The following is a 17,509-nucleotide window of genomic DNA, read 5'->3' as shown; positions in this document are numbered from 1 at the left end:
TATTCGACTTCACCTTTACAAATGAACTCAGATTCGTTGAGGTCACTTAGAAAAAATGTAATCAACCAAGAAAGCTAGTAACTTTATATAATTAAGATTAAGCTAATATTTTTTCTCCCTAGAAAGAGTATTTATCCTGAGTACATGGACTAATTACTTAATTTCGACTGTATCTGTATAGGAGCTCCAAGACTAAGACTTTCCTAAAAGAGTTCCTTTAAACATTTGAATTTAAGATTATCTATTTATTTATTTTTTATTTTTTTAAAGATTTTATTTATTTTATTTTATTATTATTATTTTTTAATACATCTTTATTGATTTCAGAGAGAGGAAGGGAGAGGGAGAGAGACAGATGGAAACATCAATGATGAGAGAGTCATCATTATCGGCTGCCCTTTGCACACCCCCAACTGAGGATCGAGCCCGCAACCCGGGCATGTGTCCTGACCAGGAATTGAACCACAATCTCCTGGATCCTAGGCCCATGCTCAAACGTTGAGCCATGCCCGGTCGGGCAAGATTATCTGTTTCTGACACAAGGCTCTTTGCAACTTTATGGCTATAGAAAGGTATTTATTTACTAAATAATAATATAATGATGGACTTTTAGGAAGATTTTTATATTTGTTTGCTTTATTCCTAATCATTTGTTTTTGGAAAGACTTTTCTGATTGCTTAGCTGAAAAACATTCCTCAGGGGAAAATAATGTCTAAAATTCCACCTAATACTAGGATTTAACTATGTAATTTGCAATACCCTTCAACATGTAAGAGCTTTCTTTACCCTGGAATAAAGAATGGACTTTCATTTTTGTGCTGGGAGTTAGTGACTTTATGTTTAGGAAACCATATGTATGCATGTATGTACACATGTATGTGTGCATGTATGCATGCATGTGTGTGCATGTATTTATGCATGCATGTATATACATATGTATGTATTGTTACAGAGGACTCTTCATAGACCAGGAACAAGGCTACCACTTGGGTGATTTCTTAAGAGGATGAGTGAGGGTGAGCATGGCATCCCTGGCATGGGGCACTCGCTCCTCTTGTACTCCACAGAGTTTCCACAGAGATCCATGGCCTACAGAGAATATCCAGAAGAGCAGACAGGAGGAAGCTGCCAGACAGAAGGTAGCTTGTGTGTTGACAGGAAGGTTGAAATGATGCTGTGAGTCAGTCAGGCTCATTGCAGGAACAGGTTTTCTTTTTGTATCAGTTCTTTATATATTTTGTACATTAACCCCTTGTTGGTGCTGTTGTTTGCACATATCTTCTCCCATTCGATTGGTTTCCTTTTTGTTTTGTTGGTGGTTTCCTTTGCTGTGAAGAAGCCTTTTAGTTTGATGTAGTCCCATTCATTTTTTTTTTTTTTTTTGCCTTGTTACTACACAAAACTGACCTCAACAAATTTAATAAGATTGAAAGCATACCAAGCATATGCTCCAACCACAAGTCTTTGAAATTAGAAATCAGCTGCAAAAAGGAAGTAAAAACCCCACAAATATGTGGAGATTAAACAACATGCTACTAAAAAAATGACTGGGTCAAAGAAGAAATAAAAGATATATAGAGACGAATGAGAATGACAATACAACATACAAAAACTTCTGGGATGCAGCTAAAGCAGTAATAAGAGGGAAGTTTATATCATTACAGGCCTATCTCAGGAAACAAGAAAAACCTCAAGTAAATACTATAACATCACATCTTAAAGAGCTAGAAAAAGAGGAACAAAAGCAATCCAAAGTTAGCAGAAGAAAGGACATCATAAAAATTAGAGCAGAAACTTTCCAAAAGACAAAGAGCCAAGGGAAGAAGGAAGGCAGCAAATGGTTAGCACGACTCCACTGTGTAATCAGGTCTTTGAAAAGACAATTGATTGTAAATTGAAAATCTGCGCTAAAATGACCTGCTAGAGGCAGTCCTCTCAGCCATTTGCCATAGAGTAAAAAACTCAAGTACAAACTTTCACAACTTTTTTCTTCTGTAGTGACCTTTACATGAATTAAACTACCCCACCTGACATCTGTTGAGAAGATAAATACCTCTGGTCAATAACTAATGGGTTCATCCTGGTTTCAGTTCTAGTGCTAACCCATTAATAGAGAAAGGCAACAATTCCAGAAAAGAAACTGTAAGGATGACACTTTTTTTGGTTATTGTTCTTAATTCATTTTATCATTAATATAGTTTAAAGGTAAAGAAGGTCCCCTGGACCTGCCACAATGCTAGATTAAAGAAAAAGGCTCAAAATATGGCAAAGATTGCTACAGCTACCCAAACACGAGTCCCTCTAACTTTCAAGTTATAGACACCAGTTCTGCTCCTGTTAGCTACCTTGGTAAAGACACTCTATATATGTGTGAAATCTATATGTTGCCTGTCTATTTGTGAGCCTTCAAATGATGTCACACTTGCTAATTCATGAATTCTTTATCTTGGCATTTATGCTCCAACAAAATGATGGCTGTTTAAATGTACTACAAATGAATGTTGCCAGCCAACTGTATGGCAGATGTTAGTTACTCCCAGAACAACGGTTAAAAGACCAAAGCAGCACATCAAACAAATAAAAATGTACTGTATTGAGTTGCATTTCACAGGCAGCATCCTCTATCATCCAGCCACAGGCTTTGCGCTATGGTGATGATGGAGGGGCAGTGTCACTGAGTGTAATGGCCCATCAGAAATCTGCTTGTCAAAGTAAGTAAGATGAAAAGAGATGCAACTGAGTGTATTCCACCTGGAGTGGAAACAGGGAACTGTCTATAAACATTTATAAAATCCTAAAAAAAATTAGAGCAGAATTGAATGCAACAGAGAACAAGAAGACCATCATTGTAAAATTTCAGCAATTAAAAAAAATGGGGGGATAGTTTTAAATTTACAGAAAATTGCAAGGACAGAACAGAGAGTTTCTTCATACCTCACTCCATTTCCCCTATTGTTGACGTCTTATACTGCTCTCCTACACTTGTCACAATTAATGAACCAATACTGATACCTTATGATCAGCTAAACTCCATATTTTATTTATATTTCAACAGCTTTTCCTTACTAAATAGGCTTACCCAAATTATCTGGTTTTATTATCATGATAGTTATTTATTGTCCTTATGCTCTTTATGTTCCTAAGAAGCATTTTGTAATTATTCCATGAACAAATGCAGGCACCTGGTGAGCTTCTTTTACTTAAAGGAAATGACAAAATATATAACATCAATACAGTGCAGTCTGGTTCCTATGTCTTAAGCAAATGGCTGTTTAACTTCCTATCCCTACCCATCTCTTCCTTTTCTTTCTTCAAGTCTATAGTTTCTTATCTGCAAGTTCTTCCTTACCCTAGACTGTGTTACAAATATTATCATGGAAATCTCTAGGAGTATGGGTGTGCGTGGGGATAAGAAAGTCTAGGAAAATACCTACAGGTCTCCATATTGACTTAGTTACAGTGCCTCTCTAAACCTTGGGCCCAGTTCTAGCGACTAAGCTTGTTCTGAGACCAAGTCTCAACCCTAGTCCCCACTTAGTGCCCCAGCCATGTCCCATGATATGAACCTCTGAACTATCTGCAGTTTCCCCATACCTTCCTGCCTCTGAACATGTTGCTTCCTCTGTTGGTTACCCATTTTTCACCTTCAATATCAGATTAAAGGTATTAACTTCTAGGAAATCATTTCTGATTCTGTCCTTGTAAAGTTTAGACTGCCCCATTATTCAGTGGTCTGTGTATCGAGAGTATTCAGCACAGTGCCCAGCCAAGAATAAATGCTCATTAAAAAAAAAATTGAGATAGAACATTGTGCAAGTTTAAGGTATACAATGTGTTGATTTGATACATTTATATATTGCAATATAATCACCACCATAGCTTTAACTAACACTTGCATTGTGTCACATAATTATCATTTCATTTTTGTGGTGAGAGCATTTAAGATCTAGTTTCTTAGCAAGATTGAAATATAGAATACAGTATTGTTGGCTATAACCACTGTGCTGCTCATTAGATCTCCAGAACTTACTCATCTTCTGGTTGCAAGTTGGTACCCTTTTAACAGGGCCCCAATTCTCCTTTCCCCTGGTCCGCGGTAACCAACATTCCACCCCTGATTCTACAAGTTTGGCCTTTTCAGATTCCACATATAAATGATATCACACATTATTCCTCTTTCTCTATCTGGATAAATGTTTTTTAAGTGAAGAAAGGAAAGAAATAAAAAGGAAGGAAGGAAGGAAGGAAGGAAGGAAGGAAGGAAGGAAGGAAGGAAGGAAGGAAGGAAGGAAGGAAGGAAAAAATGAAACAAGATAAAGAGGGGAGAGGAAGAGAGAGTCCTGTGACACAGTCCTTCATCTCAAAAGGAATTTGAGTGGAGAACCCAGTAAAACCAGGACTGCCACAGTTAGCCATTTCCTTGTACAAACAGCCCCTTTATTTATAACCTGGAGAGTCATAGAATAATAAACTGTTGACAACAATAAAAAGCACTTTATGCTGCAACATAATTTTTTTGCCTCAGAAAATCAGTAACGAGCTGAATGTTATTTGGGTTACTATATTTTTCCTATTATATGGTTGTGCCATTCAAACGCACAGGGCTTTAGGCTTGACCTGAAAGTTCACGCTATAATTTAGTGATATGTTTTATACTTGATTTTGGAAGTATCATCCTCACCTCCAGCAAGCTCCCTTGACCTAAATACCTTAGAAACTCATTCATGTAATAGGACTGAGGCAGTATCTTCACAGTGCCACTAAATTAAACATTTTGCTTGCTTACTAGAGCTTTTAGCAAATTTTAAAATAAAGTATTTTAATAGTTTTACAAACCAGTATTTTGTTGTTGGGTTAGTGGTTCAGTGTAGTGATACTGAGAATCACTCTCTCCCCTTCCCTGAATAAATTGTGCAAAACAGTAGAAATGGCCTCAATATTTATTAAGTAGTTACTTACCAAGTAGCCTTTAATATACAAGGAGTTGTTTAGTGGTAATTGCACTTGTACTGTTTCTGCCTAACAGTTCTCTCCAGCTGCGACCCAATCACTGGCCCAACAGTTCCCTCAGGGTTGCGATGAGGCATAGAGGTTGTTTACGGTTTCTGTCTCTTGGAAGCAGGAACATGAAAAGAAATTCTTGCAGACCAAGATCAGAAGCCATGGTTTGGTGATAAACTCATAAAATCCTGAGAGGTTGGAGAGAGAGAGACTCAGGGCCTCTTCTTAGGCTATAAGTGTAATCCTTTTGTGAAATGTGGCACATACATAAAAGAAGCATCCCTATACATATCTCAATTTATTTAGTATGAATATCTGGTTATAGATCACATTTCTATCTCAGAAAGGTTTACTGATCCCTGAAGATCTCAGGTTGTCCACATCTACGGAGTGGGAGTGGGACCATGCTCGAGAAGACCCCTGGAGTAAGTTTTCCAATTGGAATAGCAAGTTAACACCTTATCTATCACCTATATATCGATATATATGTCTGTCTATCTATATCATCTATTATCTTTCTACTTAATCATTCTATCTATCTTTCTTTTATTTAAGGGGATGTATATTTTATGGGTTCTGGAATCAGAATACAACAATCCAGATAGCAGCCCCTTCACCGACTGTTATATTGGTTCATTTACTAAATCTCTTCAAACTTTGGTGCTCTTTACAAGAGATAAAAATTATAATGTTGCTGTGAGGATAGATGAGGTAATGTGCTAATAGTTTAGCATACAACCTTCATATAGTGAAGTGCATAATAAATGTTAATTATTAATAGTATCTCTGCAATGAAAATGGGCAGATACTGTAGTTCATTATCTCAGGAATAAAATTATGTATGAATTTTTAATATTTTCTATTAGTTGTTTATAAAATTTTTATATAATAGCTGACTAGATCAAATTATAAATTCTACATACTAGAGAGACCTTACTTCTTAGATTCAAATTAGAAAGCAAAATACTTCATAAATACAAAATAAGTTATATTGAGGATCTCATTTTATTTCTGCAACAGCTCTGTGAGATAAATTATTTTATCATCCATTCTATAGATGAGAAAACTGAGATTCAGAAAAAAATAAACAGATTCAGCCAAAGGCACCAGTTGCCGAGGGTGCTCAGACTTAACTCACTCAGCCTCCGGGCAGTGCTTTTCCTATTGTCTGTGCAGAAAAGAGGGCTACCTAGTAAAGATGAAGAATCGCTGGTAATTTGCATGATTCAGAAGAGCCACCTTTATTCTGAGGAACTTCTTTAGATCTCGTCTCATAATTTATCTTTTCAATAATTCTTTCCTGATTGTTTTTATCCAATAGTTCCCTTTGTATGCCTTAGGCATTCGTGTATATAGTTTATAAAACAGTATCTGACACTTATTTTGTAAATGCCATTTATAACATTATCTGTACAAAAAATTTTATTCCTATGATTGCAAGGATGGAGAATTATCTGGGGCCTTTTCCAGGCAAAAGGATTAAGGATGGTAGAAACTTCAATAATTTTAAAACTTTACAACTCTTTAGAGCAACATAGGAAAAAGCATTTCTCTTTATAGTCTGACCACTCCTCATGTATTCCTTATGGGCAAGCAAACTTGAATTTTTACAGGCAGGTCAAGGCTTAGGACTCAAACTGCTCCAGTGTTCATTACTAAGCATAGGTTGCTATAAGCAGGAGGCCATTGTATATGTTGTCCTTAGTCACTAAAAATGATTCAATTTTTAATTGTATTGAAACTTCCAACCTAATTTAGAAAGGAAATGGAGTCTTTTTCACTTAATTAAGTAGAATGTTATTCTTTTAAAGTTGATTTGTATATATTATATCAAAAAGATGCTAGGAATCTTAGACATCAGAACTCAGGTTCTGACTTCTTGCTTTTATCTCCAGCTTCAGAAATTAATTAATCCATTTAATAATTAATTTAAGTTTTTCATCCCAAAGAGAGTTTCTGATATGAGAAAGAGAGAGGAAGGAGGGAGGAAGAAAGAGAGAGAGATGATTTTAAAAACTCCATTAAGTCCAAGAGAAAAAAATTCATAGTCTCTAGATTCTTGTTTGGGAGAAAGAAACTATAGATCTAAATGTAACAGATAATCAAATATAAGTCAATAGTGTGGTAAGAAAATTAATGAGAGAAATATCCTTTAACTATATTCAAGAAATATGAGTAATTTTTTTCTCCTATACTTAGCACTACTTAAATATTTCTACAAAACTGTTCCTATTAGGCCTTACCACCCTTACAATGATTTATAAACATTTATTTATTTTTGCAGAGAGCCAGAGCCACTCTGTCCTATCTGGGTCCCCATCGAAGTGGCCAACAATGTCACTGAGTTTATATTCCTAGGACTTTCCCAGGATCCTGGAACAAAACTGATGTCCTTTGCCCAGTTCCTCCTCTTCTGCATCGCACCCTGGTGGGCAGCCTCCTCATCCCGCTTACTGTCCTCTCTGTTTCCCGGCTCCACACACGCATGTATCTCTTCCTCACTAACCTGTCTTTTGTGGACATGGCCTGTCCCTCAGCCTCGGCGCCCAAGATGATCTCAGACTTTGTTTGTGACAAAAAGACTATTTCCTACTGGGGCTGAGTAACTCAGATGTTAACCTTCCCCTTTTTTGGCTGTGCGGAGATTTTCGTTTTGACCCTCATGGCTTTGGACCGCTGCGCTGCCACCTGCCAGCCTCTCTGCTACACCCCCACCGTGAGGGCCAGGGCTTGCGTCCTGCTGGCACCCCAGTCCTGGTGAGGGGCCCTGGGCCATTCCTCTGTGCAGACCCCCTGACCTTCCAGCTGCCCTTCTGCCATGCTCAGGCCATTGCCCACTATTTTTGTGATTCCCAGCCAATCCTAAAACTTGCCTGTGCTGACACAAGCCTGGCAAATATGCTGGTGGTCGCCAATAGTGGTGTCAGTTTCCTGGGGTCCCTCCTCCCTCTGGCCTCCTACACAGTCCCTCTGTTCAGCCCGCACGGAGCCGGCGCGAGGCTCTCTGCCTGCGGGCCTCACTTGACCGCAGTGACTTTCTTCTCTGTCCCTTGTATCTTTATTTCTCTCTGCCCACCCACTGCTTTCCCTCTGGATAAGGCTGTACCTGTGCTTTGCACCACCAGCACCCCGTGCGAAGCCCACTCATCTGTGCGCTGAGCAATGGGACTGTAAGTGCCATGAAACTGCTGTGGCGTCGCGGGGCCTCCTGGAGGGAAAAGCAGCCTGGATAGGTTGTCAGAGCTGCAGAGTCAGAGAACTAGCTGCTACCTTCAATCGTCCATTTCATGAAGCAGTTCTAGGGCCTGCCACGTGTTAAAACCTGGTTAGATTTTAAAAAAATAATTCAGCATTATTTTCTTATTAATTAATGTTTATTCTCACTAGAATTTGGAATACATTATTTATAAGTCTTAATAACACTTTCAATTTTTTCATTATCATGACTATAATTTATGGCCCTAATATGCCCCAGACTCTGTTCTGGGCATGTGACATATGCTTTCTCGATTTTTAAAAAAAATATATCTTTATTGATTTCAGAGGAAAGGAGAGGGAGAGAGAGAGATAGAAACATCAATGATGAGAGAGTCATTGATCGGCTGCCCCCTGCACGCCCCCGACTGGGGATCGAGCCTGCAACCTGGGCATGTGCCCTGACCGGGAATCGAACCCCGATCACCTGGATCCTAGGTCGATGCTCACCTGCTGAGCCATGCCAGGCTGGGCTAGATTTTATTTCATAACAATTCTATATGCTCTTAACATCTCTAACTTTTAAATAAGAAAACCTATGTTCCCAGAGGTAGGAACTTGCCCAAGGAAATGGAGTTAGGAAACCTTCTAAATAAAAATACAGTTGGAAAGAAACTCAGATTTTTCTACCATTTTTGTGATAATCTGGTGGATTTATGGATAATCTGAAATTTTCATTATTTGTGTATCTTTATGTGCATTTAATAAAAAGCTGAAGGAAACTGAATTGACATTTTCAACCATTTAAAACAGAATGCAAGCTAAACTTTTTGAAAATATTTGTGTTTAACCAAATTCTCTAAAAAAAACCTCATTTGTTCAGATTTTCACTGTGAGGCCATTCAAAACAAATTACACTTCAGCCCTCTCTGAGTCTCCATCTGCAACTTCAGCAGTTTATGGAGAATACCTGATAGACTTTAATGAATCGCTGAGAGTGCCATTTTTTTAAAATTACAAGGTAATTCTCATCCTCACCTCATAAACATCAAGTATGGTTACTGAGAATATAATAAGGTGATAATTTTCGGAAGATAAATTTCTGAAAGATTTGAGATGGAGATCAGGCTGATAGAAAATTAAGATAGAACCTAATGTTATCATAGAATATTTCTAGATGATATACATCTATATATTTCTAGATGAGAGACACAGACAAGCATTTGTAGATTCATAGGTAGGAGAGTCAATTATAGGTTGATTTAGGGCAATAAGACTGTTCCTCTCTTGTTCATTGTACCCTGTGCCCAGTACATGTCTCACGTGTAGTAGAAAATGATCAAGCACATGTAGAAGACACTGAATGAAAGATGTACGAAGGAGTTATTACTTAAGGCCTTTATTACAAACATGTATAAACTGTTCAAGCAATTTATGTAGTATTAATATTAGATTTGGAAAGATTTCCATTTTCCTAAGGATCCATCATCTCTAAGGGATACAGTCCTTTGGGACAGTAGAACTGGAAATGCCCATCATGCTATAGAGGGCATATCACACATCATAATATTTCCCGCTCCTAATCCAAGGAAATTAGCCATTTACCTTGTTCTGGGTAATCAAGTGTTGTGTTTCTATGCACCTTGGATGAAGTACACATCAACTTTTAAATTATCCCCTCAGGGTTTTGATTCCTAGCTGGATGGACCTGGCCTCCTGAGAAATGATTTTCTTAGTCACAATCCATGGTGCTAGTTAGCTCATTGTTAGTTAAGTCAGGGAAGAAACTGATATATACCAAAAGGTAGAACATAAAGCTCTCTGTATGGCCTGGGGGGGGGGGGGAGGCACCTTCTACCGCCTCTATTGTCCCTGACTACTCAAAGACTGGTACCAGCAATTGGTAGGTGGAAGAATGATATAACAATATTTACATCAACCATTCTAGTTTTGGGACAATGGGATGAATATAATGGTGGGAATAACTCTATAAAATACTCGGAGAATTGTGGTAAGAAGCAAAAAGCCTTCAGTATGGAAAGGTGTTAGAAAAACGTAGTGATTGTATAGAGCAGATCTTAGCTGTGGAGTTGATCAAGAAACTATTTCTTTTTTTTGCTTGATCCCTGCAGCTAAACTATTTAAACCCAAGGCTGAAAGGGGCATTGAAAAGATGCCCTTGGTCATCTCATACTTACAGGATAAATCATTCTTAAATAATCTCAAACAGAGAAGGTTGTTCTGATTTATGAGTCTTCAGAGTGTCAAATCATTGAATTCACTTTCCAAAATTTTCAATCCTGTTACTCCTGAGATGAAGTCAGGAAAAACCCAATTTCTGATGGTTTTTCAGGATGCCCACTGTGAAGAAAATGGGGGAGATAGTGCAGGAGATGTTTTGTTTTGAAGGGATTGGAGTTGGTAGTAGCAATAACTTTGGAACTGAATGAGAAAGAAAAAGAAACTTAAAAGCAAAGAGAGTCCTGTTTGAAATTTATATGGGTAGAATAGGTATTTTATAAAGAGGATTCCAGGAAACAAAATTAGGAATCATGAAGCATCATCAGAAAACACCAAATGAATTATAAAACAATTAGATTTGGAAGGATTTGACAATTTTTCCTTCTAAGTCCTTAATTAATGTATTTATTCACTTGAAAATCCATTTTATCATCCATCCATCCATCCATCCATCCATCCATCCATCCATCCATCCATCCACCCATCCAATAAATGCATATTAAGAATCCTAGTGTGCCAGGAGCTATCTTAGGCACTAGATAGACATATAAATGAGACATGTTTCATGACCTCAAGGGGCTTAGAGCTTCCATTATATTTTGGCCAAAATATAAACTGAAAAATTGCAATGCAATGAGTAAAGTTTTTATTGGAAATGTGAACAAAGTACTACTATGGGAGCCCATATTTCTATGGTGCTCATTAAAAATTATTCATACAAATTTTTAGCCATTTGGAAAAATGTCCTCCTGAGACTAGCTGGAGGATTCAATAATAGTGATTTTATCAACACTCACATAGGACTATAGTCTACAGAAAATAAGAGGAGATGGTAGTGTTTAAGAGTCAGATGTTCTTCTTTAGTTGTTGGACTGCAGGAAGGTCTCAGGGTCTCAGGTGAGAAACTGGGGCAGTAGGGGACATGAAGGGGACTTAGGGGAGTGACTATTTACAAGTTGGTATGGAAATACTTCAAAATTTAAGAGCTGGTACTTCCACACAGGTGTGAACTACCTGAATATTAGCCCTGAGCATCAAAAGTTAAAGCAAGTCCAAAAAGCTTGGGAGCCAATTCCCAGATAAAGGTCAACAGCAGACCCCAGACATTGAACTGACAAGTGACCATAGAATCAGAGATACTAAAACCCATAAAAATAGTTCCTGTGGCAGCAGACTCCATCAGGTTGAGGCAGGACATTAGGAAGGTCTGGCTAGGAGGAGTGTGGGCCAGTAAATCCTGACCAAAAAGAAAATATGAAAGAACAATAAAAGTCAGAAGTTGTTGACTTCTTCCCTACCCTATTTCTTAGACTTGCTCTTACTCATCCAGATCTGAGGGGACAGAGTGGGGATAAAGAAGTATAAACAGAGATTAAAGGGTAATATTTTGGAAATCGTATATTAGGATGATAATATACTATTAAACTTACTATTTTTCAAGGGAATATAACATCATCAACAACAACAATAACACCAATAATAATTTAAGTCAGTGTAATTTATGTATCCAGGCACTTTTCTGAGCTTTACATGCATTAGCTCATTAATCATTACAATAATACCAATGAGGTGGGTACTATTATTATCTCCACTGCACCAAGGGATCATATTGAGGCAGAGAAAAGTAAGCGAATTGCTCAAGGTCAAACAGCTAGTAAGTGGTGAGCTGTGTTAGAACCAAGGCACTCAAGCTTCATATCTAAGTCTATTATGAGAGAAATGCTCAACCAGCAAATGATCCTCAAAACTCTCATATTGAGACCAGCCCTTCTCTGATCCTAATGCTTTCTTCTTGCTCAGTTTACTGTGGGCAACAAAGTATATAGCAAATCAAGAAAATGACTACATCTTGGTATTTTCTGCTACTTGTTTATTTATGAGAATCAAGGTTTCTGGTTTCCATATACCCATTTATACTGTGAAGATATTTTTGTATACTACCTCTTCACTAACTTACAGGATAAGATAGGTGAGCTTGAAATATTAAGAACAGAAAAAAATCAAGTTATTTTTATGTGTTGTGTAGATCCACATGGCGATTATATCACTGCCTCTTCACATCGTCACCCATATTATTTTTAATTTACATTTTTGGCACCTCTACTCTCAATACACTTATATTTTCATAGAATCCTAGTATTATAGAGCTAGAGTGTTCCCCTAAATTCTAGGAAAATCTCCTCTGTTATTGAAGGAAACTGCTGGAGAGGCAGGTTGAATGACCTTCCCAATGTGACACAGACTTTGGTGGCTGAGCTATGCTGAGCATCCAAGCCCCTCGATTCTTGCTCAATGCTCTTTATAACTGCCTCTCAGTCTGGAGTATAGGTCAGATAAGTTCACTACACTTCCTAAAATTCAATTCTATGTGAAAAATTTGGAGAAGTTTAAAAATATATTATGTATGTGCATATATGCAAAATTTATAGAGTTGCAAAGGTAAAACAAAAGCCTTCAAATAATAACTTTATGTGATTTCTTATCCACTGTTATAAAAATATTTTTTGAATGATTTGTCCTAACATGGATCTTACTGAGGTAGAATACTCTCTAAAAATAGACTTCACATATCTCTATTTTCTAAAAATTTAGTACCTTCCTATGGTACTTACCTTCACACTCCCTCCCTCCCTGAAATAGTAAAATGTTAAATGACTCGAGATACTGGAATGCTTTTACAGTATTGCCCCCCTTCATCAACACACCTCTTCTTTTCTTCCATTTTTCTGCTTTTCCAGTCTCAGTTTAATCCTTCTACCTGAAGTTATTGAAGTCTGAAAGCCTTTTTTTCTGTTGTGAGGTATTTTTGGGTTTTCAAGAGGGGCTAGAATGAGTGACTTTTACTCAGGGAGATGTGGGCTTTTCGGTCACATCATCTAAGGAAAAAAATAGATAATGGTTACGAATGATAGCTGTTTTTAAAAAAAATAAAATAAACTTCTTGCATGAATGTAACCCAGTATCTCTTGAGTCACTTAACCTTTTACTATTTCAGGATCTCTGTGGTAGCCTCCTTAAATTTCTCAAATTAGCAAGGTAACTATTCATGTGATTACCCAGAGCTTGACTAGATACATGGATGGACATCGCATTGTTAGTAAGGAAGGATTTCTGCACAGAGCTTGTTTTTCCAACAAAGCTTTTGTTCCCTTGAGGAGAGTTCATAGTTCACTCACCTATGGGAATGGCCTCTCTACTCTTAGGTATCTCCATAGTCATCCCCTAGATACTACATCCCTGCAGATTAAGGACAGAATGGGAATTCACTAGATGTTGTGAAAAGAGGAACAGGCTTTTTTAGATTCCACGAATAAGTGAAATCATGCAGTGTCTGGCTTATTTCACTTAGCATAACATCCAGGTTCAACCATGTTGTTGCAAATGTCAGGATCTCCATCTATCATCTATCTCTATCTATCATCTATCTATCTATCTGTCATCTATCTATCTATCATCATCTATCATCATCTATCTATATCTATTTACCTATCATCTATCATCTATCTCTATCTATCATCTATCTATCTATCTGTCATCTATCTATCATCATCTATCTATATCTGTTTACCTATCATCTATCATCTATCTATATCTATCTATCTATCTATCTATCTATCTATCTATCTATCTATCTATCTCTATCTATCTCTATCTATCTATCATCTATCTATCTATCTATCTATCTATCTATCTATCTATCTATCTATCATCTATCTATCATCTATCTATCTATCTATCTATCTATCATCTATCTATCATCTATCTATCTATATCTATTTATCAATCAATCAATCTATCTATCTATCATCTATCTATCTATCATCTATCTCTCAATCTCACAATTTTTTATACATTTAAGAGAGAATGGTGTTTATTGGGTGAGAGAAAGGTAGGGGAAATAGGGATATGTTGGTCAAAGGTACGAATAGCAGTTATGTATGATGAATTAATAAGTTTAGAGATCCAATGTACAGAATTATGACTAAGTTAATACCATATTAAATATGGAAAATTTGCTATGAGAATGGATTTCAGATGCTTTCATTATAGAAAAAAGTGATAAGTATATGAAGAGATGTTAATTAGCTTGACGGTAGTAGTCATTTCACTATGTATATGTATAGCAAATCATTGTGTTACACACCTGGAATATGTACAATTTTTAATTTTTAAAAAACAGTAAAAAAAGAGAGAGGGGAGTAGGCTTGCATCCAGAAACATGGGAGGTATAGGTGGGTGAATGTAGGATGAACTAAAACCCTCTCGACTGATACAGAGGCTTTAAGAGTCAGCACTCATAGGCACAGAGGGTTGCCGCAGGGAAGCGGTGGGAGGGTTGGGAGTAAAGGGTAAAGGGGGTTAAATATCTGGTGAAGGAAGATGATTTGACTTTGGGTGGTGGGCACACAAAGCAATATACAGGTCATGTATCATAGAAATGTACACTTACAACTTATATAATCTTATAAATAAAACTTAAACTTAAAAAAAGAATAAGCACCAGTTTGAAATAGCTATTCCTCTGTAAATGGGAGCTTTGGAAAGAAATGCCCTAACTCAGTCTCTCCATGGGTAGCTTATCTCCCCAAGAATTTCCTCAAAACGTAATTCCTTGCTCTGGATTTTATTGGTATATTCCCAAGCTTTTCTTAGAGTGTGACAGGGCATTCCTAAATATTTATGGCAGATTCAGTCAAATTCCATTAAGAATTTGGAATGTACTGGGTGAACCTCATTTTAGACACAAGATATAAAGAAAGATAAATTCCTTAAAGTTCGCCCTTCTGGTACTCAAAATGCAGCTGACTTTGGTAGCATGACAATAACAACATACAACCAACATTTACTCCTGCCAGTTGCATCTGCTAAGTAGCTTCTCTACGAACAATTCGCTTCTCTAAATAGCCGTTGCTCTAGCTCTGGTCTGAGCCACGTCACCCCCACGCCCTGCCGTCATCCCACTTTAATTTGCGTAGCAACCAGAGTGACGTTTCTAAATTGCAAATCTTGTTAAGCTATTCTTTAGGTTTTTTTCCCTATGATATATTGGAAGCTGTTAAAATCCAGTTTTCTTGTTGTGGACTACGCTCCTGGGCCTTTGACCGTCTCTTTACTCTGCACTTGTGCTTCAGTCAGTCACAGGCCTTCGGTTCCTGCCACCAGGCCTTTGCATCTGCTTTTCTCTGTTTCCAAAATGCTTCTCTCCTATTTTATTTTTTTATACATATATTTATTGAAATTATTGGGGTGACATTGGTTAATAAAATTATATAGGCTTCAAGCATACAATTCTATAACACATCATCTGTATATTGTATTGAGTGTTCATCTCCCAAAGTCTAGTCTCCTTCCATCACCATTTATCCCCTGTTACCCTCTCACACCTCCCCCACCCCCTCTCCCTCTGGGAGCACCACGCTGTTGTCTGTGTCTATAAAGTTGTTGTTGTTGTTTTTGCTTAATTCCTTTACCTATTTCACTCAGTGTCCCAACCTCTCTCCTCTGACAGCTGTCAGTATGTTTTCTGTATCTGTGAATTTATTTTTACTTTGTTTATTTTGTTCATTAGATGCCACATATAAGTCAAATCATATGGTATTTATCTTTCTCTGACTGGCTTATTTCACTTGGCATAATACCCTCCAGGTCCATCCATGCTGTCACAAAAGGTAAGATTGCCTTCTTTTTTTACAGCCAAGTAGTATTCCATTGTGTAAACGCACCACAGCTTTTTTATCCACTCATCTGCTAATGGGCACTTGGGGTTCTTCCAGATCTTGCTGCACCATCCTGCACTCCCACCAACACTGCATTCCCTCTTCTCTACATCCTCACCAACACTTCTTATTTGCTCATTTATTAATAGCCATTCTGACAGGTGTGAGGTGATATCTTCTTGTGTTTTCAATTTGCATTTCTCTAATGATTAGTGACATTGAGTATCATTTCACGTTGTTACTGGATGGGAACAGGGCCAGGAATGGGCCTGCCTCAGGCCAGCCTGTAGTGTGTGGATTCGTGACTTCACACAAGAGAGATTTCACAGCACGAGTCCAGGTGATTTTGAGAGTACACTTATTAAAGCTGGGCACACTGAGACAAAGGAAGGACTTAGGGTAGGAGAAGCAACAGGAGAGAAACTGGGTGGTGCTCTGCTCTGGCTCCTTAGAAATGTTATATGAAAGAAGTGAGCCAAGGTGGGGCTGCTGTTAGCTCACTGGGAAGTAAAAATCACAGTGACAGAAGTGAGCCAAGGCTGGGCTGCTTTTAACCCACTGGAAAGTCAGAGAAAAAGGAAACCTTGGAGACAGGTTCAGGGGGTTAGCCCAGGGAGAGCTGCTGCTGCAGCTCCTTTGTCTTGAGAGTTTTTATCTCCCTTCTACAGGTGAGAATCTTAGGGGAGGGTTTCAGCAGAATATTCACCAGCTCTCCAGGTGTATTTTTAATTTGCTGATGCATCAAAATGAGTTTATAAGGGAGTCTGGGATTATTCCCTGGTCAGCTTCAGTGCTTTACTTTATCTTGGATCTGCCTGGCTCTAATTGGGTTTTTGTTATTTGTGCCCTGACTTCATCCGTCCTTCCTTTGGCTGGCACAAATGGCATTAATTGGATCTCTGTTCTCTGTCTCCCTGACCAAATTGATTTAAGCTATTTATTCTCTGGTCAGGAAGGAGAGGTATAAACTACTTGTTCTCAGGTGTTCTTGGTTGGGTAAGATAAAGTCTTGTGATTCACCACCTGGTTGTAAATTGGTCAAATTGTTTGGCCTTGTTAAACTATTTTGTCTCAGTTTTCCCATTCTATTTTCCCAAGAATTTTCCTAACTTCTTACTATCCTGCCTCAATATGTCTATTGACTATCTGTACGTCCTCTTTGGAGAAGTGTCTACTTAGGTCCTTTGCCCATTTTTTAATTGGGGTTAAATTGTATGAGTTCTTTATATGTTTTGGATATTAACCCCTTGTCAGATGTCTCATTGGCGAATATGTTCTCCCATTCAGTGGGTTGTCTTTTCATTTTGTTGATGGTTTCCTTTACTGTACAAAACCTTTTTAGTTTGATGTAGTC

At 37.8% G+C, this 17,509-nt stretch overlaps 1 pseudogene; it reads left to right on the top strand.

Annotated features, from left to right (window-relative positions):
• The first annotated feature begins 1,023 nt into the window (after positions 1–1,023).
• LOC148094168 (olfactory receptor 4S2-like) lies at positions 1,024–8,235 on the top strand (annotated as a pseudogene).
• Positions 8,236–17,509: the final 9,274 nt, after the last annotated feature.

Source organism: Miniopterus natalensis, chromosome 1, assembly GCF_054644295.1.
Source record: "Miniopterus natalensis isolate mMinNat1 chromosome 1, mMinNat1.hap1, whole genome shotgun sequence".
NCBI lineage: Eukaryota > Metazoa > Chordata > Mammalia > Chiroptera > Miniopteridae > Miniopterus > Miniopterus natalensis.
Note: the sequence above shows the minus strand (reverse complement) of the source record. Positions and strands in the feature narration are given on the sequence as shown.